The sequence below is a fragment of the Ambystoma mexicanum genome, chromosome 10 (assembly GCF_040938575.1).
Source record: "Ambystoma mexicanum isolate Mex_15411 chromosome 10, UKY_AmexF1_1, whole genome shotgun sequence".
NCBI lineage: Eukaryota > Metazoa > Chordata > Amphibia > Caudata > Ambystomatidae > Ambystoma > Ambystoma mexicanum.
The window spans coordinates 656,670,155-656,693,712 of record NC_090932.1 but is presented as its reverse complement, the minus strand read 5'-3'; positions in this window follow the sequence as shown (position 1 = coordinate 656,693,712).

Here is a 23,558-nt window from a genome sequence, read left to right as displayed (position 1 = left end):
AATATTGAGTGAAGTAAACAGACAAAATGAGTTAGTAAATTAAATGCAGTATTATTTTATAGTTTTGAAATAAGGTGGTCATCATAACTTAGGCATTGTAATTGAATAATTGGTTAAACTGGACCTGCCATGCATTCAGTGTTATGTAAAAGTGAACGGTTTCCCTAAAAGTGAAAGACAACCATGTTTTAACTTGCCCTCTAGTGTGTTAAATAGGATGTTGGCCTGAAGAAAGTTCCTCCCACAAAGGAAGTGGCTTGTTGAAAGAAACCTTGCTTGGAATTTGCATTGAAATTTCCATGTCTGCTTTTGAAATGAGATTGCTCAGAATTTGGTCAATCCAGTAGTTGTTGACTGCTCTCTGAATATTCTGAATTGTTGAGAGGAGGTCAATAACGATCTTTCATTCCCGCCAACCCGACCCAATCTCAAAGCCTCCGCCAACCATAGCTTTGCATGGTACTATCCTCATACCAACCTCGCAGCCTTGCTCTCCTGACCTATATTGCTGCAGACTGACTTCACGGTTGCAAAAAAACAAAAACAAACCTATTCTGTTCTAAAATGCAATGCCAATACCCTGCTGATGTAGCCCCCAGTGAGCCTGGATGAGGCTTTGCCAGCAGGCGCTGTTGTTGGCCTCACCAGGGCCTTGACACTTTCAATTGCTCCCTACACCATCCCCTTGTAGTCTTGCTCACCGACTGTGACCATATGCATCATCACTGCACCTTTTTACTGGTGCCAGAAACGTCCTGCCTTGCCCCTGCTGCCTTGTGCTGTTTTTCCAATTAAACTTACCTGCAACATCCCGGTTTTACCTACAGTCTTGTAGTACACATGTTATCTGTATTTGACTGTAATATACTGGATTTGACCTGCAGCCTTTCGCTGTACATGTACTTTTTATTTATCTGCAACATCCTGATTTTGATCTGCAGTGTTGCGCTGTATGTACATTCACTCTTTACTTATCTGCAACATGCTGGATTTGACCTGCAGCCTTGTGCTGTACCTGTGCTCTTTACTTAGCTGCAACATCCTGGTTTGATCTGCAGCCTTGCTCTGTACATGTAATCATAACTTGCTTGTAACATACTGGATTTGACCTGCAGCCTTGCGCTGTACATGTAATCTTAACTTGCTTGTAACATGCTGGATTATGACCTGCAGCCTTGCACTGTACCTGTAGTCTTTACTTATCTGCAACATCCTGGATTTGACCTGCAGCCTTGAGCTGTACATGTACTCTTAACTTGCTTGTAACATACTGGATTTGACCTGCAGCCTCGCGCTGTACATGTTATCTTAACTTCCTTGTAACATACTGGATTTGACCTGCAGCCTTGCGCTGTACATGTAGTCTTTATTTATCTGCAACATCCTGGATTTGACCCGGTGCCTTGCGCTGTACATGTACCCTTTACTTATCTCCAACATCCTGGATTTGACCTGTAGCCTTCCACTGTACATGTACCCTTCACTTATCTGAAACATCCTGGATTTGACCCGGCGCCTTGCGCTGTACATGTACCCTTTACTTATCTCCAACATCCAGGATTTGACCTGCAGCCTTGCACTGTACATGTACCCTTTACTTATCTGAAACATCCTGGATTTGACCCGGAGCCTTGTGCTGTACATGTACTTTTTATTTATCTGCAACATCAGTCTTGCGCTGTATGTATATTCACTCTTTACTTATCTGCAACATGCTGGATTTGACCTGCATCCTTGCGCTGTACATGTAATCTTAACTTGCTTGTAACATACTGGATTTGACCTGCAGCCTTGTGCTATACATACACTCTTTACTTATATCTAACATCCTGATTCTGACATGCAGCCTTGCTCTGAACATGTAATCGTAACTTACTTGTAACATACTGGATTTGACATGCAGCCTTGCTCTGTACATGTAATCTTAACTTGCTTGTAACAAGCTGGATCATGACCTGCAGCCTTGTGCAGTACCTGTAGTCTTTACTTATCTGCAACATCTTGGATTTGACCTGCAGCCTTGAGCTGTACATGTACTCTTAACTTGCTTGTAACATACTGGATTTGACCTGCAGCCTTGCACAGTATCTGCAGTCTTTACTTATCTGCAACATCCTGGATTTGACCTGGAGCCTTCCGCTGTACATGTAATATTAACTTGCTTGTAACATACTAGATTTGGCCTGCAGCCGTGTGCTGCACCTGTACTCTTTACCTATCTGAAACATTCTGGATTTGACCTGCAGCCTTGCGCTGTACATGTACCCTTTACTTATCTGCAACATCCTGGATTAGACCTGTAGCCTTTCACTGTACATCTACCCTTTACTTATCTGCAACATCCTGGGTTTGACCTGGAGCCTTCTGCTGTACATGCAATCTTAACTTGCTTGTAACATACTGGATTTGGCCTGCAGCCTTGCGCTGCACCTGTACTCTTTACCTATCTGCAACATCCTGGATTTGACCTGCAGCCTTGCGCTGTACATGTACCCTTTACTTATCTGCAACATCCTGGATTTGACCTGCAGCCTTGAGCTGTACGTGTACTCTTAACTTGCTTGTAACATGCTGGATTTGACCTGCAGCCTCACGCTGTATATGTCATCTTAACTTCCTTGTAACATTGGATTTGACCTGCAGCCTTGCGCTGTACATGTAGTCTTTACATATCTCCAACCTCCTGGATTTGACCTGCAGCCTTGCACTGTCATGTACCCTTTACTTATCTGCAACATCCTGGGTTTGACCTGGAGCCTTCTGCTGTACATGCAATCTTAGCTTGCTTGTAACATACTGGATTTGGCCTGCAGCCTTGCGCTGCACCTGTACTCTTTACCTATCTGCAACATTCTGGATTTGACCTGCAGCCTTGCACTGTACATGTACCCTTTACTTATCTGCAACATCCTGGGTTTGACCTGGAGCCTTCTGCTGTACATGCAATCTTAGCTTGCTTGTAACATACTGGATTTGGCCTGCAGCCTTGCGCTGCACCTGTACTCTTTACCTATCTGCAACATCCTGGATTTGACCTGCAGCCTTGCTCTGTACATGTACCCTTTACTTATCTGCAACATCCTGGATTAGACCTGTAGCCTTTCACTGTACATGTACCCTTTACTTATCTGCAACATCCTGGGTTTGACCTGGAGCCTTCTGCTGTACATGCAATCTTAACTTGCTTGTAACATTCTGGATTTGGCCTGCAGCCTTGCGCTGCACCTGTACTCTTTACCTATCTGCAACATCCTGGATTTGACCTGCAGCCTTGCGCTGTACATGTAGTCTTTACTTATCTCCAACCTCCTGGATTTGACCTGCAGCCTTGCACTGTCATGTACCCTTTACTTATCTGAAACATCCTGGATTTGACCTGGAGCCTTGCGCTGTACATGTAATCTTAATTTATCTATTTTTTTTTGCATGAAGTTAACACATGCTGTGTTGTTTCCTGTATACTTGATAATTTACATATTACATTACAGTTAACGTGTGGAGCCGATTTATTCTCATCAATAAAATAAAACATCTAATAGCTCCTGATGGACATATCGTGAGATATATTTCTAGTCTCAAATAAGCATAATGCACATTTTCATAATCTGAATATCTCTTAAGAGTCGCAATATGATCGAAATTCATCCTCCAGTCCCACAAATCAAGTGCACACTCAAATTCAGGAGGAAAAAAATCATAATCTCAGTCGTGGGTTCAATCAATCATGTTAACAGTTTAGTCAAAGCTATATGCAAGCTGCCATTTTAGTACCTCCTTGATGGTTTGCAAGAGGGCATTGTTGGCCTTTTTCTGCTTTAATATACAGGACACCCTGCTTTCTCCGAACCAGGCAATCTAGAGACTTCAAACCCAGTTCTAACAAGAGTAGCATTTTTATAATTAGTCATAATCTTCCATTCCAAGAGCCTCAAGAGCATACAAAACAGCGGGGCAACACCTCTGTTTGTATAATAATATAATCCCCTGAAGTTTATAACCAGCTGTGCCATATGCACATTTTCTGACAAAGCAGCTTTACGGCTTTTGACCACTATTAACTCAGTGTATTTGCCCTTAGTGTCAAACTTAAACCCTACATACTTACATTCGTGGATTAACTCAATTTCCCCATCTGGGAACATGATTGGGGATTTCCTGCAACCAATACCCCCGTAGCATGCAGTCCGACGTAAGTATGGTCCAATACTACAATGTTGTCTGAATAAGACAAGCAATCCAGATGTTGCAATATATGATATGATATGTCATTTATAACGTGCCTGTACACAAGTGTTTAAGAGTTAAGCCCATAAAACAATGCTCTTTGTGTGACAGTCACTCCTGTGGTGGTCGCATGGGTTGAGTCTTCCATTTGATCCCATCTGCAGGCTCGATGTCACCACTAGTGTAGCCTCCCGTATTTATGTAACTTCCAGTCAGGCAGTACAGCTGGACTGGGTCCAAAGGAACAACGTTAGCGCCGCTGGGCACGACCACTATGGTATCTCTTATTGGTTATTATGGAGAAGGGCATTAAGAATCATTCATACATGTAGAATTCAAGAATGATTGAACTCGGAGGGCACACAAAAGTATTTCTCCCAGAGGGCACAGGTGGACATATTTGGTTTAATTCGGAGGTGCTGAACATGGGAAGTGAACTATGCGGGGGTCAAAACCTAAAAAAAAGTGGGGGGGACTCATTTACATACCAATTACATGTGAGGTCACAGAAATTAGCGTATCAAGGTGCCCTGTGAAAAAAGTGGGGGGACTCCGTCCACCCGCGTGTACCCTCAACTTGAGCTTCTACTAGGAGGTGCGTTTCAATTGGCAGTTGGAAATTGCACCCATCCCCCATACACTACGGCAAAACATGCAGTCTACCAGAGTGATACATTCAGTGGGCAGTAGTTTACGAGCAGCGAAAATGCATACATGACGATGGGCAGAACGTTTAAGTCAATGTCCCATGAATGCACAGATGTAACCAATGTGCCATTTAAGAAAACATTACTAGCAGCCAGTGTCATTTTTATTTTTCTATGGAACACAATACCAATACGCAGACGGAAACGTTGCCTACGTGTTACCAGGCTCTAAAGCCGGGTGCTTCAGTGCCCCAAATGCAGGTTAAATCTATTTGACATAAACCACGCTAAGCATTGGCGCGCGACATAGCTTGAAGCCAGTACAGAACGTCGGCGCAGCAGTGCAGGGTAGAGCAGGCTGGTTTCCCCGCTCGGAAGTGAAAGGAACTTCCATTTGCAAGAGGTCTTCAAATTAAAGGCACTGTAGCTGAGCGCGCACTTTGGCAGAGTGCTCATTATAATAATTGTTTTTGAGTAAATGGACTCATCAAGCGTCAAAAAATATTCATCATGCTGATTGTTTGGCAGGTGTCCTTACGTTAAGATGGATCTGAAAATTTGCTGACTCGTTAAGTGCACTTTTTATTTTAATTTAACTTAGTTTAGATGGCATAAAAAAGAAATATTCATCATTATTTTATGATCAGTGTTGCAAAGGGAATTCAATAGCTTTTACCCACACACTTCAATGAGAGATGGATTAGATTCTGTTAAGTAAAACACAGGGACAGGGAATGGATTGTGCCTGATTTTCAATTAAATACGATACATTGCATGGCTGGCTTTTTCCAGCTAACATGTGATATACATTCTGGGCTGAGTGGGTATTCATAATGTAAAGAGTGCGTGAACGCTTTTAATGCTATACAAATAGTTAATGTTGAATTCTTTTTTTTTTTTTGCAAACACCCAACAAGAATTCCTGTTAAAGATGAATTTAGAAAATAAAGGTAGATTTGCTTAATTTGATCTGTGGGTAGATTGGGCTTGGAACAGTCGTGATGTATGTATGCATAGTGCAGACTCCTATTATATACCCTTTAGAAGCTCAAGGCATGGTTCACTCGCTGAATGTGATTGCACTGTAGAGCATTTGGCATAACCTAAGAGAGTGGTAGTGTCACCTGGCACACGCCAGATGCGCCGGTTGTACATGAAGGACCTGGGGGCATTTGAGGGTGCATCCGATGTAGTATGTCAAGATGAACCTCTCTGGCTGTCACTAAGCCCCCATGAGAATTGAAAGTATGAGAAAACATGCATATGCAATCCACTTTATTTGGGATCCCATTAAATATTGCGTTCTGCAATGTATATCAAGAGCAGTAACCAAAAAAGCTTAAGGTGTCTATTTGTATTTGTATTTATTGTTTTTATATAGCGCTTTAATCCAAATCGCTTTACATTTTAACAACAAGAATACATCAAACATGGAACAATAGAAGCAATAACAATATACATGAATCAAACCAAGAAAACAGTATGTAAAACAATTTGCATATGGGAAGGAAGAGGAGAGAAAGGGGGTGGGCAAGGAAGGAAGAGAGAGAGAGAGAGTAGGGAGTAAAGTGATTGGTGGGAAGAGAGGAGATCTTAGGAAAGACAGGGAAAATAAAGAGAACTATGATGGGGGTACTAGAGGGAGAGAGAGAAAGGTAAAAGGGGAATAAGGTGTCAGGGAGGGGAATGAAGGAGTGATTTCAAGGAGGAGCAGAAGGAGGAATAGGTGGGGATGGAGTGGTTAGAAAGAGGTAGGGAGTTCCAGTGTAAAGGGGCAAGGAGCTGAAAGGAGCGGAAACAAGAAGAGGCACAAGGGGCTGGGGGCCAGAAAGTAAGAAGAGATCAGCAGAACGAAGGGATCGAGAGGGGGTGTAGAATGGGAGAAGAGAGGAGAGGTATGGAGGGGCAAGGTCATGAAGAGATTTAAAGACAAGACAAAGGAAGTGAAATTTAAGTTGGGAGTGGAAAGGAAGCCAGCCTAGGTAAGAGAGTGAGATGGAGTCATGGGGAGAGAGAAGGCAGAGGGTACTGATAGCAGAGTGGTAAAGGGATTTGAGGGGGGCAAGATGGGAAGCGGGGAGACCGAAGAAGAGAGAAGAACAATAGGCAAGGCAAGAAAAGACGAGGGAGGAGATTAAAAGTTTGGTTGCATGGAAGGTGAGAGAAGAACAGACTTTACGGATATTAAAGAGGTGGTAGCGACATGCGTGAGAAGTAAGGGAGATATGATGGGTAAAGGAGAGGGAAGAGTCAAAGTAAATGCCTAGTTTATTAGCATGGGTGGAGATAGGAAGGTTAGAAGGGGGAAAACGAATAGAAGGAGGGGGAGTGGGGGAGGAAGTGTGTTAGAGGGAATGAATAAGACTTCAGTCTTGTCAGTGTTAAGAGAGAGATAGTGAGATGACATCCAGTTTTTAATGGCAGTAAGACAGGAACAGAGATTTAGATATAAGTCAGGGGTGAAGGAAGAAAAGGAGAGAAACAGCTGGGTGTCATCAGCGTAGAAATGGTGGAGGTTCCCAAGGAAAGGATGATAGGGGCGAGGAGTGAAGTGCAAAGAGAGAATAACAAAGGACCGAGACCAGAGCCTTGGGGAATGCCGTAGTTCAGAGGGAAGGTAGGGGAGGTTCGACCACCTCAAGAGACAGCAAAAGAGTGGTGGAAGAGGTAAGAGGAGAGCCAGTTAAGGACGGAGCCTTTGAAGCTGAAGGAGGAAAGTGTATTGAGAAGTAAGGGGTGATCAACAGTATCGAAGGCAGCAGAGAGGTAAAGGAGGATGAGGATTAAAGATTGCTTAGATTAGCGAATGGTGAGGAGGGAGTTAAGACAGAAATAAGGGATAGGGTGGGCACCACTTTTGCTTTAGTAATTCACAATTATTTCTCGTTATTCACAATAGTTTATGGGAGCTCACCCTGTAGCCTCGGCACAAGGTAATAATAATATCAAAAAAGAAGGAACGGGTAGCTTCCGTCCCTGAGTGAGCTCACTCATAGAACCCTTTCCGGAGTTTCAAAATAATGCTCCAATCAAATTAATCACTTTCATGATGCTAGTACACAATTGAGTATTTCTGTGTAATTTTTCTCAAATCTCATTATTTATTCCTGACTCATCAGTGTTTATACAGTATTAGCCAATGCATTTCGGACATCCGTCCATCGTCAGGGCTATTAACACTATTTTCCATCAACCAAGAATTATCCAATCAAAATGTTGTAATACATCCATACATCCAATTAAACAATTGCCTATCATAGAGGACATCCCAAACAAAATGTGAGATATGTAGTATGTTATATGAATACATTTCACATACCCAATAATAGTTGCAGTCCAGGTTAAATTCAAAAAAACAAAGAAAAACAGACAATCAGCAAAAGGACTTTCAATGTAGTACAATGTTCCACTCTCTTATTACCATTTAACTTTTAAAAATTCGGCACGCTACCTGTGTGTCTTTTGTCTCCCAGAGCACTGATCCCCTCTGCTCAGTTTATCAGAGCAGCCTGTAATCACTGTAAAATTAAATGTACTTGTTGAGTCCCCCTATGGTTCTACTCCATCTCTCTATACATCCCTCATGTGTGTTCGCTTACCTTGCGTACTTCGTTCGGCAGTGATGAACTGGCTACCTGCAAAGAGTTGCAGCCATCATTACATTCGTATACAAGCACTATTCCCTCTCGCGCATGCGCGCGACTCGCTCTCTTACTTACATGTACTCTATTTACTTTCTCCATAAAGAAAAATTAAGGGATGTGTGCCTCTAGAATATACATAAACTCTTCTACATTGTTTATTATGCTCACGCAATAGTTTAAAACCGAGCAGATGTTTTTTTCTTTTATGTGAATGGTATGCACTACTCTCTAGGGCACCGCGCATGCGCGCGAGACCCGAAGGTAGTGTCTCGCTATTCAAATGGTGAACGGGGATCAATCTAATGCTACTTGCATCTTTTCTACCATTAAACGAGTGCATCATAGGGTTCACTGATGTACATCTGTGTGTTCCTGCTCAATGTTGGATGTGATTAACAAAGTCACCAAAGCCTCCTTTTCATTACATCTATTTCCATCGTACCCAGGTGCAAAAATTATTATTTGCATACATGTGATTGTCTCTCTATCTCTCTTCTAAAATCCAATCTGCCTGATTATATACATTCCCAGGCTTGTATCCAAATGACCACTATTATCTTTATCTGTGATAGAATTCCTTATATGAGTTACATATTCTCGAGCTTATCTCTGAACTGAATCTGCTGTGTGGCAGTGGCTCACTGCCTTACGTCCCACAGGGGGTTCACTCCCTGCGGGACGTGTCGTGGACTCAGTATCGGTGGTACATCAACAGTCCTGAATGACATGTTACCAATACTATTCATTTGCAGTTACAAGTTACAGAAAACACATGAAATTCAATTCTTCATTTATACCCCCTGGTCTCAAGGAGTCAAGGCGGTCGATCCAAAACGACTCTCATTGGTTGAGTCTTTTCCCCAAATCTTCATGTGCATTCGGTGGCTGGATTACTTCTAAAACCTGTATCCTCATCTAGCTGATGGTATGTTTCTTAAAGTTCCAATGTCTTGCCACTGCTGAATTTACATTGTTATTCCAGACACATGATCTATGTTCATTCCACCGTAGTTTTCCTGCTCTTTTCGATTGACCTACATAATAAATGCCACATGGGCATTTGATTCCATAAATTATGTTTGGTGTATCACATGTAGCGTAGCACTTTAGTTTAATCTTTTTGCCCGTACGTGGGTGTTCTATGATATCTCCTTTCCTTATAAAGTTACAATTACTACAATGTAAACATGGGTATGTCCCTTTTCTTGCCGTTTCCAGTGTTTTCTCTCCGGGTCTCGTTTTCACCAATTTTCCTCTTAAGTTCATGCTCCTTTTGTACGCGAAGGTAGGCATTTCCCTAAACAAGGGTTCCACTCTTGAATAACTTGTTAGTGTATTCCAATTCTTTTTAATCACATTTTTGATTTTGTTGCTTTGTACAGAGTAACATGAGACATAGGGCCTCATTACACGGTAGGCGGTGGACCAAGGTGCTATTAGCACCTTGGTCCATGCCGGTAAATTACCGGCACCGCCTTGGCGGAAAGGGGAATTACCGCCCTACTCCAAGGTTGGTGGGGCGGTGATTCCCCCTTCTACCATTGCCCTTCCCCATTCCCAGTTTTGCCCCATAGGGCATAATGGGAATGGGGAAGGTTCTATGTACGGTACCGCAAATTTGCGGTGCCGTAATTAGCACCAAGGTCCCTTTGCGGGTTGGGTTTTAACGCCTGCAAAAAGCAGGCGTTAAATTCCCCAACCCGCAAAGTGACCTCGTAGTACGGTGGTAATGGTTAACGGTCAATGTTACCATTAACGGTGACCGTTAACCCTTACCGCCGTCCGTGTAATGAGGCCCATAGACTAGATAAGGTTCTTTCTTTTCCTTCTTTGTCTCACTGTTGAGAGGTTCCATTAAGCGTTCTTTTGCTGCCGCAATTTCTGATGGTTTGTACCCTCTCGCTACAAATCTGTCACCCATATTTTCAATTTCTGTTAAACATGTTGTGTGGTCATTTACAATCCTTTTCACCCTCATCATCTGACTGAAGGGTAAATTCCTTATCAGACTTGGGTGGTGGAAACTCAAACGGTGGAGAAGATTGTTGCGGTCTGTCTCTTTTCTGTAAATGTTGGTTGAGAAGTTGTTGTTCTGAATTTGTATGGACACATCCAAAAAGTGCATCTGGGTCTTTGAAATTTCGTGGGTAAATTGAATCCACTGGTCAATACTGTTGAGGTATGCCAGGAAATCCTTCAGAGATTCTTCTGTACCACTCCAGATTCCAAAAATATCATCGATAAATCTAACCCACATCGGGATGCAATTTCTCCATATTGCGTGATCCAAAACATGTTCCTTTTCGCATTTATGCATAAAGGTATTAGCATATGTGGGGGCCATTGAAGCCCCCATCGCTGTCCCAGATTTCTGTATGTAAAATGTATTCCTGTACTGAAATTAAGAATTTTCAGAGATGAACTGTAGTAATACCAGGATGAATTCCTTGATTGCCTTCAAATCAACTTCCTTTAAGAGTAACCACTCTATTGCTTCCATGCCTAAGTCATGAGGTAAAGATTAAACTAAAGTGCTGCGCTACATGTGATACACCAAACATAATTTATGGAATCAAATGCCCATGTGGCATTTATTATGTAGGTCAATCGAAAAGAGCAGGAAAACTACGGTGGAATGAACACAGATCATGTATCCGGAATAACAATGTAAATTCAGCAGTGGCAAGACATTGGAATTTTAAGAAACATAACATCAGCCAGATGAGGATACAGGTTTTAGAAGTAATCCAGCCACTGAATGCACATGAAGATTTGGGGAAAAGACTCAACCAACGAGAGTCATTTTGGATCGACTGCCTTGACTCCTTGAGACCAGGGGGTATAAATGAAGAATTGAATTTCATGTGTTTTCTGTAACTTGAAACTGCGAACAACTAGTATTGGTAACATGTCATTCAGGACTGTTGATGTACCACTGATACTGAGTCCACGGCACGTCCTGCAGGGAGTGAACCCCCTGTGGGACATAAGGCAGTGAGCCACTGCCACACAGCGGATTCAGTTCAGAGATAAGCTCGAGAATATGTAACTCATATAAGGAATTCTATCACAGATAAAGAGAATAGTGGTCATTTGAATACAAGCCTGGGAATGTATATAATCAGGCAGATTGGATTTTAGAAGAGAGATAGAGAGACAATCACATGTATGCAAATAATAATTTTTGCCCCTGGGTACGATGGAAATAGATGTAATGTAAAGGAGGCTTTGGTGACTTTGTTAATCACATCCAACATTGAGCAGGAACACACAGATGTACATCAGTGAACCCTATGATGCATTTGTTTAATGGTAGAAAAGATGCAGGTAGCATTAGATTGATCCCCGTTCACCATTTGAATAGCGAGACACTACCTTCGGGTCTCGCACGCATGCGCGGTGCCCTAGAGAGTAGTGCATACCATCCACGTAAAAGAAAAAAACATCCGCTCGGTTTTAAACTATTGTTTGAGCATAATAAATAAGGTAGAAGAGTTTATGTATATTTTAGAGGCACACATCCCTTAATTTTGCTTTGTGGAGAAAGTAAATAGAGTACATGTAAGTAAGAGAGAGCGAGTCGCGCACATGCGCGAGAGGGAATAGTGCTTATATACAAATGTAATGATGGCGGCAACTCTTTGCGGGTAGCCAGTTCATCACTGCTGAACGAAGTACGCAAGGTAAGCGAACACACATGAGGGATGTATAGAGAGATGGAGTAGAACCATAGGGGGAATCAACAAGTACATTCAATTTTACAGTGATTACAGGCTGCTCTGATAAACTGAGCAGAGTGGATCAGCGCTCAGGGAGACAAAAGACACACAGGTAGCGTGGCGAATTTTTAAAAGTTAAATGGTAATAAGAGAGTGGAACATTGTACTACAATGAAGTTCCTTTTGCTGATTGTCTGTTTTTCTTTGTTTTTTTGAATTTCACCTGGACTACAACTATTATCGGGTATGTGAAATGTATTCATATAACATACTACATATCTCACATTTTGTTTGGGATGTTCTCTATGATGGGCAATTGTTTAATTGGATGTATGGATGTATTGCAACATTTTGATTGGATAATTCTTGGTTGATGGAAAATAGTGTTAATAGCCCTGACGATGGACGGATGTCCGAAATGCATTGGCTAACACTGTATAAACACTGATGAGTCAGGAATAAATAATGAGATTTGAGTAAAATTACACAGAAATACGCAATTGTGTACTAGCGTCATGAAAGTGATTAATTTGATTGGAGCATTATTTTGAAACCCCGGAAAGGGTTCTATGAGTGAGCTCACTCAGGGACGGAAGCTACCCGTTCCTTCTTTTTTGAGGAGGGAGTTAAGGACATAGGTGATAGCGGACTCAGAGGAGTGTTTTGGGGCGGAAGCTAGACTGAGAGGGGGGAAGGAGAGAGAGGTTAGTGACAAAGGTCGAGAGCTGAGAATAGGCTAGGCATTCGAGTATTTTAGAGAGAAAAGGTAAAAGTGAGATTGGACGAAAGTTGGAAGCAAGAAGGGGATTAGCAGAAGGTTTCTTCAGGATAGGAATAATAGTGGCATGATTGAAGGCAGTAGGGAAGGTGGAAGAGGAGAGACAAGTATTGAAGGAGGTTAGATGAGGAATGAGAAGGGGGTAAATCTTGCGAATAAGAAGGGTTGGGATGGGATCAGAAGGGGCAGCAGTAGGGTGGGATTTAGCTAGTAGGAGAGAGATGTCAGAGGGAGCAATTGGAGAAAATTCAGACATGCAAGCAGAGGGGGAGTGGAAGGAGGGAGGGGAATGGGTACAGGAAGGTGAAGAGTTAATTTTTTGGCAAACAGAACGAATTTTAGAAGAGAAGAAGTCAGCAAAGTTAGAAGGAGAGAGAAGAGATGTAGAAGAGAGGTCAGGGTGGGAGGGAAGGGAGATGAGAGAGAGTTTGAAACATACGGCGAGGATGAGAGCCTTGGGAGTGAAGGAGGTTAGAAAAGTAGGAGCGTTCAGCGGAGTTAAGGCAGGAATCATATAGAGAGTGATAAGAAAAGTAGGAGGTTTGGTTAGAAAGAGTAGGGGATTTGAGCCAACATCGCTCAAGTTGACGAAGGAGACGATGCATGGACAAGAGGTGAGGGGAGAGCCAGGGTTGGGAAGACTTACGAGTAGGGCAGAAAGAAGAGAGGTGGTAGAGTTGATCGAGACTAGAGGAGATAGAGGAAGACAAAGAGGATAAGGTAAGATCATGCAGGAGAGAGGAGAAATCAGAGAGAGGTGGAAGAGAAGAAGAGCAGGTATCAAGAAAGAGAGAAGGGCTAAAATTCCGGAGGTCACGTCGAGTAAAATAATTGAAGGAGGGTAAAGGAATGGTAGGTGGGAAGTAGGGAGTAAGGGAGAAGGAGAGCAGAGCATGATCAGATAGATAGATGGGTAAAGAGGAATCAAGGGAGGAGGAGTAGGTAGAATTAAAGATGCGATCAAGAGTGGAGCCAGAAGAGTGAGTGGCAGAAGAGGGGAGAAGAGAGAGAAGGTAGGAGTCGAGGATAGAGAGAAGAGGTGAGGGTAGAGGGGGAGTGGGAAGGTGAAGGCTGAAGTCAACAAGTACAGTGAGGGGAGAGGGAGATGGGGAGATAAGAGAGAGGAGGTGGTCAAGGTCATCAGAGAAGGAGGAAAGGGGGCCAGGGGGTCTATAGATAATTAGGAAGGAGATGGGGTGAGGGGAAGTAAAGGATTTAAATAAGTATTCAAAAGAAGGGAAGGTAGCAAGGGACAATGAGGAGGTACATGAAAGGTATTTAGGGTGGAAGAGGAGACCAACACCTCCGCCACACCAGTGGGACGAGAGACATGAGAAAAGGAAGAGGAAGGGGTGGTGAGAGAGGCAGGGACAGTAGAGTTGTGAGGAGGGATCCAAGTTTCAGTTAGACAAAGGAAGTGAAGGTTGAGATGGAAGAACATATCTAAGACAGCATCAGTCTTATTGCAAAGAGATCTGACATTCTGAAGAGCAATGTTGATTAGGCTGAAGGGTTGGATTGGAGGGTAGATGAGGTTACGACAATATGGAATGGAAGAAGAGGAAGGGGGCTTACGGGGAAGGGGGTTAAGCAAGGGAATGGACATGAGGTATCGGGGAAGGATGAGGAGGAGGAAAGAGGTGGATGGGAAAGAGTGGGCGAGGAGTAAGGTGGATGAGAAGGGGGGAATCTAGCAATGCGCATGACAAGGAGGGGAAGAGATTGCAGTGAGTGAGAGAGTGGCGAGGGAGGAGGAGAGTGCAGCAGCAAGACAGAGAAGAGAGATATAGAATGAGAGGAGGAGATAAAGTGAAGGGGAGTGCTGGGAGTGAGAGGAGGTGGAGGAAGGCAATGCCAGACTAGAAGGTTCAGATGTAAGGATCCAAGGACATGGGTAGAGAGTGCCCGCTTAGGGAGGTTAACAGCAGGTCAGTAGGGCAAGGTGGTGACAGATAGGAAGAGGGAGAAAAGCTGATAGGAGGCGGGAGGCTGAGGACAGGAGGGACCCACGAGGCAGTAGGAGGCGGATAGACCAGGAGGGGGCAGTAAGAGTGCAGATGGGGTGGCTAGTAGACCACGTTAAAGGGATCTAGAGGTGGCTGGTAACTAGTAGGAGTGAAGAGAACGGGTGGGAGGGGAGCCAGCAGACAGGGAGGCAGTACCTGGACTGAGGGGGTGACCAGCAGACCACAGTTTAAGGGATCCAGAGGTGGCAGGCAACCAGTAGGAGTGAGGGAAAGGGGTGGAAGAAGAGCCAGCAGACAGAGAGGCAAGGTGGTAGTAGGGGTAAGTAGCAGGTGGATTGCTAAAGGGTTGCGTATTAAAGGGCAGATGGTGGAGGGTAGTCAGTGGTAGAATGGACCAGCTGTGGTTATGGGATAGGAGATAGGGACCTGGTGGAGGCAGGGGAAATGCAGGGTGGGGGCCAAGGTGGTAGAAGGCTTCGGTAAGGAGGAGAACTACGATGGGTCATGTGGGTTGTGGACAGTAGCTGTTCAGTTAGGAAAATGTGGAGGGTGGAGATGTCTGCAGGGCGTCCACGGGGTTAATCACTCTCCAGAGGCTTAGCTGTTAGGTACTGGAGCAGTGCAGTCACTGTAGCCAGACAGAGAAGAAGGGTGGAGGAGACAAGATTCTACTAGAAACAAGGCAGTCCATGAAGAGGAGAGAGGTGATGAAGGTGCAGAGAACACTGGAGTCACTTTCCTAAGTCAACATGAGCCGGAGTAATCACGGCTTCAGCGAACAGAAGAAGTGAAGGGTCCGTAAGTCAAGTGAATCCAACGGTGGAGAGGCAGTCTCACAGGAGGAGAGAAATATAAAGGTGCGGTGGATTCCTGATATCCCTTCATGAGCTGCAAGGAGCCAGACCAGCGGCCGACACAGAGTCAAATCAGCAGAGAAAGGGCCATTAAGGCAAGGCAGTCCATTGGAGGTGGGCGCCCCCCCCCAAAGGAGAGAGAGCGGGCTGAGTAGCAGAAAGCACTTGTAGGAGGAACAGAAAGCACACTCAGTAGGGACAATCCGACCACCCAGAGAAGAAGGCATCCAAAGGTGATAGATCGACAAGCTCCAGCAGCACAATGGCGGGGAAGCAACTAGTCAGCAAGGCACAGACCAGCACACTGATCAGGCAGCACACAAAGCGGGAAGTGGGCCGATCAGTGCGGAAAAGATTTCATCCTTTCATCCACAGGCAGCGGGTCACAAAGCTCCAGTAGCAGAACTCAAGGTAGGAGAAGCTACAGCAAGCACCCCGATGATGCAGAGGAGCCGCAGGAATCCCTCACCAAAGAGCTGAGATCCGAAGTCCGGGCGGGAGCTGTCACAGCAGGCTGGAGAAGATAAAGGGCTCAGACCCAAAGAGAGATGTTGCTGGAGGAGGGACGGCCAGGTGGGAGCAGAGCCCAGAAGAGACCCCGCTGGCCAGTCGACAGAAAGCAGCAGGAATCAGATGGAGGCAGCAGGCGGAGGGACCACATGCCTGCTCAGGATCAGAGTGGGGAGGCTACACCAGTATCGACAGCCCAAAGCTGAAGGGGGTGGACACGGTGGAGAGGCCCCCGGAGCACTCAGTGCAGAAGCTGGTTGAGGAGGCTGGAAAGAGGAGGCCACGGCATACAAGCAAGGGGGCCACAGCAGGAGGAGGAGTGACACAGATCACGAGAGGAAGGCAGCAGCAAGCAGACACTGAAGGAGCCTCGGAGCAGCCGGGAGAAACCCAGGGCGCACGCACAGGGGTGGGAGCAGGAAGGCCCGACAGCCACGAGGCGGCTACCGTACTGGATGTGGAGGGTCTGAACTTCGTTGAAACTCGCTCCAGAGGTGCCCCAAAGGTAAAAGCATAAAATGGTAGAGTGAAGCAGTTAGACATTGTTCTAATTACTGATTTAAGAGGTTTGATTCAGCCTGAATTCAGGGAGACGTCAGGTTAGGCAGCCGAGCTTCTGCGCCCCCTGATGGTATTTTTAATTCCCTTCTAGTAGCTTTTAGATCCTTCAACACATAGAGCCTCATTACGATTTTGACGGTAGCCATGCCGCTATTGGCAGCATGGCTGCTGCCGAAATCGGGTCCGGATTCTCAGAATGGGGAATTACCGGGCCATTCCGAGTTCGGAGGGCCCAGTAATTCCTCCCTTCAGATACCCGGGCCCGGACCTTCCCCGTTTCCATTTCAGCCCCCATAGGGCTGAATGGGAATGGGGGAGGGAGCAAACAACGGTCCGATTATGAGCGGCCCGTTGTTTGCTCCCTCTTCCCCTTGTGGGACCCAGTAAGCACGCCTGGTTTGACCAGGCGTTACTTACCGGGTTCCGCGAGGGGAGCTTGTAATGAGGCAGAACGGGTTTAACGGGTCCTCCTCCTTTAGCGGGTCCCGTTAACCCGTTCCGCCTCATTTGTAATGAGGCCCATAGACCAACCAGGTGGACTGGGACCCAATTCCCAAGGACTTGAGCAAAAGCTGGAACATGTCTTATGCCACATTAATATTGATATGATAAGTCATTTCTAACGAGCCTGTACACAAGTGTTTCTAGGTGCGACAACACAAGGAGGGGGGGACAACAATCTTACTAGGCCTTGTGTCATTCAGATCACGCAAGTGCAAGGAGGAGGGAAGGGAGACGTGCCAGGGGGAGAGGGAGGGAGAAGTGCAGGTAACTCAATAAGTGCTGCCAGAGGGTGGCTCATACATGCAGAGAGACAAGGAACTGAAGGGTTGCAAATACAGACCCTTAAGTGCTGCGGGAGCCTGGAGGCAGTGAGAGGGCAACTGGAAATGCAGGAGCCTGGGCCCGAGTTTCAGTGAGTGGCCAGGTGACGAGTGTGCAGAGCAGTCAGGGACATCAGCAAGGGAGAGAAAGAAAGAACGCTGAAGCAAAAAAGAAGCTCTTGAGTTGCTTCCGGAACCGGAGGTGGTTCTGATCAAGTTTGAGAGAGGCAGGGAGGCTGTTCCAGAGTGATGCCCCAGCCGAGGAAAGAGATCTAACACCCACTCTCTGCTTGGAGAAGCGTCTGACCCTCAGAGAGTTGGAGGTAGATGAGCGGAGGGCTCGAGAAGGAAGCTGTTTAGGAAGATAAAGTTGAAGGTAGTGCGGTGCCAGGCCTCAGAAAGCCTTGTGGACGATGCAAATGGTCAAGAACTTGATCCTTGCAGCCACAGGGAGCCAGTGAAGAGATTTCAGAGCTGGAGAGATACAATCCCTGGGCTTGAGGCAAAGGACACGTCTTGCTGTCCTGTTCTGGATAAATTGTAACGGTTGAAGAGTAGAGACAGGCAGATTTAGAAAGAGGCTGTTGCAATAGTCCAGTTTAGAGAGGACCAGGGCTCTGGAGTGAGTGATCTTCTGGTGGAAGTGAGAAAAGGCAGAATAACTCTGCGAAGGCGCAGCTGATAGTGTGACTTCTTAGAGTTGTCGGAGATGTGAGGAGAGAAGGAGAGGGTGAATTTGAAGATGACACCAAGATGCTAAGGAAGGAGCAGGAAGAGGGCCCAGGGTGGGCAGCCAGAGAGAGAGAGGAAAGGAGAGAGCAGATGTCCCAATGAGGAGAATCTCAATCTTACTGGCATTAAGGCAGAGATCAATGTGGCACACCGTTCCTGGATTGCAGCCAGAGAGTCTGGTATGAGAGAAGGAGCAGAGCTGGATGAGGGCACCCTGAAGGAGAACTTAGTGTCATCTGCATAACACTGAAAGCTAGAGCAGAATGTAGAGATGCAGTGGGCAAGAGGTGCCAGGTAGAGAGAGAGATAGAAGAGAGGAAAGTCCCAAGGTGGACCTGGGAGGGTTGGTCAGTGAGAAAGGAGGTCACCCAGGCCAGGGCCTGACCAGTGATACCCAGGTTGTCACGAAGGCGATTGAGCAGGATGGTGTGTTTGACCGTGCCGAAAGCAGAGGATAGATCGAGAAGAATGAGGACAGAAGGAAGGTTAGAATCAAGATTAGAGAGCAAGTCTTCACGGGTGTTCAGGAGAGCAGTTACCGTGCTTCTGGGAACTCTGAAGCCAGACCGGTGGTCATAGAGACAACCAACAGCTTCAGTATGCAGATTAAGCTGGGAGATGGGCATGAGTTTGCCCAGGAAAGGATTGATGGAGATCGGGCGATAGCCGGAGATGAGGGATCGGCAGAGGGCTTCTTTAGAAGGGGGCACACAAGGGAGTGCTTAATGGGGAGGGGAAGGTTCCAGTGGCAAAAGAGTGATTGCAGAAATCCACCAAGACTGGAGCAAGGGTGTCAATATTGTCCTTGATGGTTCTGGTTGAGCAGGGGAGAACCTGCTTCAACAAAACTTTCAAAGATCAGATTTGTCTAGAAACATTGTCAGGGGTGAACAAGAGAAAGGAGGAGGAGAAACGGCTGAAGAGGGGCCTGGGATCTCCAAATACATACCTGCCAAGAAGCATAGCCATCACTCAAGGCAAAACTTGCAGCCACAACTCAACCTCAGAGCAGGGAGTTATCATAGCCTGAATGCTATGTCTCATTCACCAACCCCAGCCATTACACATTATATGACATTGCCCTCAGCTTTACACTAAATCCCCCCCTCACCATTTGCACAGTGATATTTAGAGAATTAATAGAAAAGAAAATGTTGACAAGCCCACCTTATTACTTCAAGCACTTCAAGTCTCTCCTTGTTATACTACATTCAATAGAGGTAGAACCCCCTGCACCTGCATACTCTGGCACACACCCACTCTAATTTCAAGCAGATAGGCATCATGACCTGTAATGTTGGTGGAAATGAGGTCAGAACACTGGCTGGCATACCCCTCAATCAACTGAGAACCAGGATTGAATACAGATGAACCTCTCAACCAACTGATTGAACACCTCAATCAACTGGAAGCCACCGTTCTACCCTCACCATTCATATTTTCTCAATAGACACTACAGAGGATACATTAGTTTTTGTGTATGCCCCCTTTTTCTGTTGGTTAAGTTTACTTGTCTTGCCCACATAAAGTCATGCCAAACATTATTTTTTGCTATATGGGGCTCTGTTTCATTAAATCTATGCCCTTTGGGGGTCAAGGCTCCTGCTTCATGTACTTCACTAAAAGGGACTCAGCTATTTACACATTGATTTTCTTTTCTTTTAATGCTGATTTGACGGAAATGTCTTTTCAAGGCATAAGCATTCAGGCACCCAACATTCCTATTACGCTGAAAATATTGTGGTTTTAACCCGGTCTAGGAAACACTCAGTTTAGGCCTTGTCTATGTATGAAAGGGTAAACAAGGAGGTGAATCAGGAGGGACAAAAGAGCAACAAGGAGCATCACAGCAGGGAAAGGGTGCAAGGATGACTGCAGGGAAGGAGGGACAAAGAAGATTGAAAGAGAGCTGTTACAACGAATCAGGAAGGAAATCTGATACTAAGGGGATTTCCTCTAACTCAGCTGTTTTGTTCGTGTGTGGAGGAGGAAGGTGGATTTGAATGGTCGCCCATGTGAAAGAAGAAGTGTGTCAGAAATCGTATGTGTAATACTTCAGCCGCGTTGGGGTGAAGTGTGTAGAGTTCCAGTCTTCATTCATTATTAAATTAATTAGATATCTTATTAGGAAATTTCAAATTCCCAACTATGTTACTTTTTGCAAAAAAGGGCTAAAAGCCATAGCTCACACGAGCTGAAACGAAAGTAAGCCCCACCTATGCGTCACGGTTAGGGGAACATTTATATATATATATATATATTTATATATATATATATATGTATATATATTTTACAGGGCCTGCAGTAGCGGCCCTGTAGTTATGCTTAAGTTGCTCAACTCATAGGAAGAACACTTTTTAGGCTGCTTATAACTTTGCTCCCCCTGGACGAATCCCTACCAAACTTTGCAAAAAATAGTATATGGCCCACTCTACATTATTTTGGTATGTTTGGTGAGGTGTCGTGAAGGGGGCAAACTTATAGGGGGTTCCCAAAATGTTTTTTTTTCATAGACGCAATGGAAAAAGAATGTTGCTCATGCCTACAGCCCAAACTGCTGGATGGATTTGTACCAAATTTGCGGCAGGAGCGACAGCTTGGTCCCGAAAGCAGGCTTTTGTAAATTTGGTGTAAATCTATCCAGGCAAAATGTGGATTATACAAATTAGTGATAATTGGGTTCGGTCTGTGGACTCACTTCCCTGTTCGCTCCGGGGGCAGGCTTCCGATTGGCCCAAGGGTCAACGTGATGTCTGCGGACATCGGACATGCCCACTGATTGGTTGGTAAAAAGCGTGATGTGTGTCATATTTTTCCAAAAACGCCCACTATGTTCTATCCGCTGATATCCGTGACTGTCCACGGACAGTGCGGTGGCGAACAGGGCTGGGAAACATATTTATAGTAATTTGGTGCTGGAAAGAGGGCCTGGCAAGGGTGGGGGACTGGAGTAAAGATAATAGTATGTGTTTGGTTGGCAGTTGGAGAAACACATTTAGGGTTATTTGGTGACTACAAGAGGGCATGTTAGAGTAGGGGAGTGGAATCCAGATGATATGGTGATATTGCCATTGGTGAAAAATAGGGTTGATGACTATTTTGATATCTGCAGATTGTGTTTGAATTTTACAGGCAAGTTGTGGTGTGGTGGTTGTGGCCAGTGGCCTGATTCTTGGGTTCAAGGCCGTATTATGCTGTGGTGGTTGTGGCCAGTGCCTAGATTCTTGGGTGCATTGCCACCACAGCATAATAGGGCCATGCACCCAAGAATATGGCCAATGGCCACAAGCATTGTAATAATATGTGTACAGAAGTGGAATTCGGCCATTGGAAACAGCCATTATAATAATATGTGCGTAGTAATTATACATACTGTATAGGCAGTGTATAGTTTTTGGAAAATAGTAACATAAAACCATTGAAGTTGAAATTGTACTTTTCATTGATGTAGCTTTGGGGGTACAGTTTGACATTGATGTACATGGTAATGCAGGAGAAATCCTTGCTTCTTTCTCTGTGAACAAAACATAATATGTTAGGTAGGATAGTTCACAATAATGCATTGCATACAATCTCACATATTCATGTTCTTTTTAGACCCTCATAATTAGTACATTCCAAGTACTATGCGTCAAACCATATTACTGTGCGTTTTGCACAGTTGCTGTGTTTGGTTGCATAATCATTGGGTCTGTGGGAAAAAAATCCTTTTTAAAAAACCTAATACATTTATTTGACCTTACGTTTCACACTATTTTTGTTTGAACAGTTCTGTACTTAAAGGAATGTTTAAAGTGCAACAATAAGTGTATTTGTTGTTACAAGCTGTGTTGTAGTTGGAAGAATTGTAATGGTGTATGTGTTTTGCTTTTTGAAAGTGCTTGTGGTATGGCTGCAGTTAGATACCAGTTGGCTTATTCTACCCGTTTATAGTTTTGCAGTTTTGAAGAGTATGTTTTGAAGCAGTTTGATTCCTGTTGGTGGATTCTAAGTATTTTACTATTGGAAACTCATATTCCAGTATTATGGCTGCAATTAGATATCAGGTGGCATAGTCTAACTTTTGATAGTTTTACAGATTAGTGGCTAAACTTTGTAGACCCTCATAATGAGTACATTTTAAGTACCATGGGTGAAACAACATTAGTGCGTGTTTTGCACAGTTGTTGTTTGTTTGCATAATCATTGGGTCATTGGGGAACACATCTATATAGCTTTATCAAAAATGTACTAAATGTACATCTGTTAGCATATTGAAACTGTTTTCTATTTCACAAACAGAATTGTAGCACTATGGATGTAGTTAGATACCAACTGGCATATTCTAACTTTTTATAGTTTTACAGTTGTGAAGGGTATTTTTTGAAGCACTTGTTGGTGTCTAAAGTGCACAAATTTACAATAGTTTTACAGGTCAGTGACTAAATTTAGGTTTCAGGAATATTAAGTAGGCATTTGATAGATTTTCTGGCAATCTATGATTTATAATAATGGAAGTGTCATTGCATTCAAACCAACCACATATTTTTAAATATATGAAGTATAGTGACAAGCAGTGGTTGTGGCATCAGTGTGGTAGATTATGCCTACTGTTGTGAAGGATTTCTTGCCAAGAGAGTTGTTTTTGGTACCATCTACGTTGTATCTTAAAAGCATTACTATTGCATATTGGCTACATGAGTTTATGTGTAGTGTGGAACGATTGTTTGAATTGCAAACAGTGCATAATATACCATGATTGCATTTTGCACTAGCTGATGAAATGGAATAGATTCACAATTAGGTATAGATACATACACAAATTGTTCATTAGGGACCTGCTCCTGTGCAATATGGTTGCAGAGAGTGCATGTATGCTTCCATGTGTATGAAATCTGGAAGATTTCATTTATAGGTATATTTATGCTTTCTATTACTTGCAGTAAGTACATTAGACATTCTTGTGGATCTTCCTGTGTTAGTGTGGTCAATCTTACCATTCCTGCACAGTAGTCCAATTCTTGCCTTATTCTCCAAACACTGTAAGAGTTGTCAGGATTATTTGTTGCATTTCTATGAAGGACGAGCATTTGCAAACACAACTGGTCTGAGCCGTTCA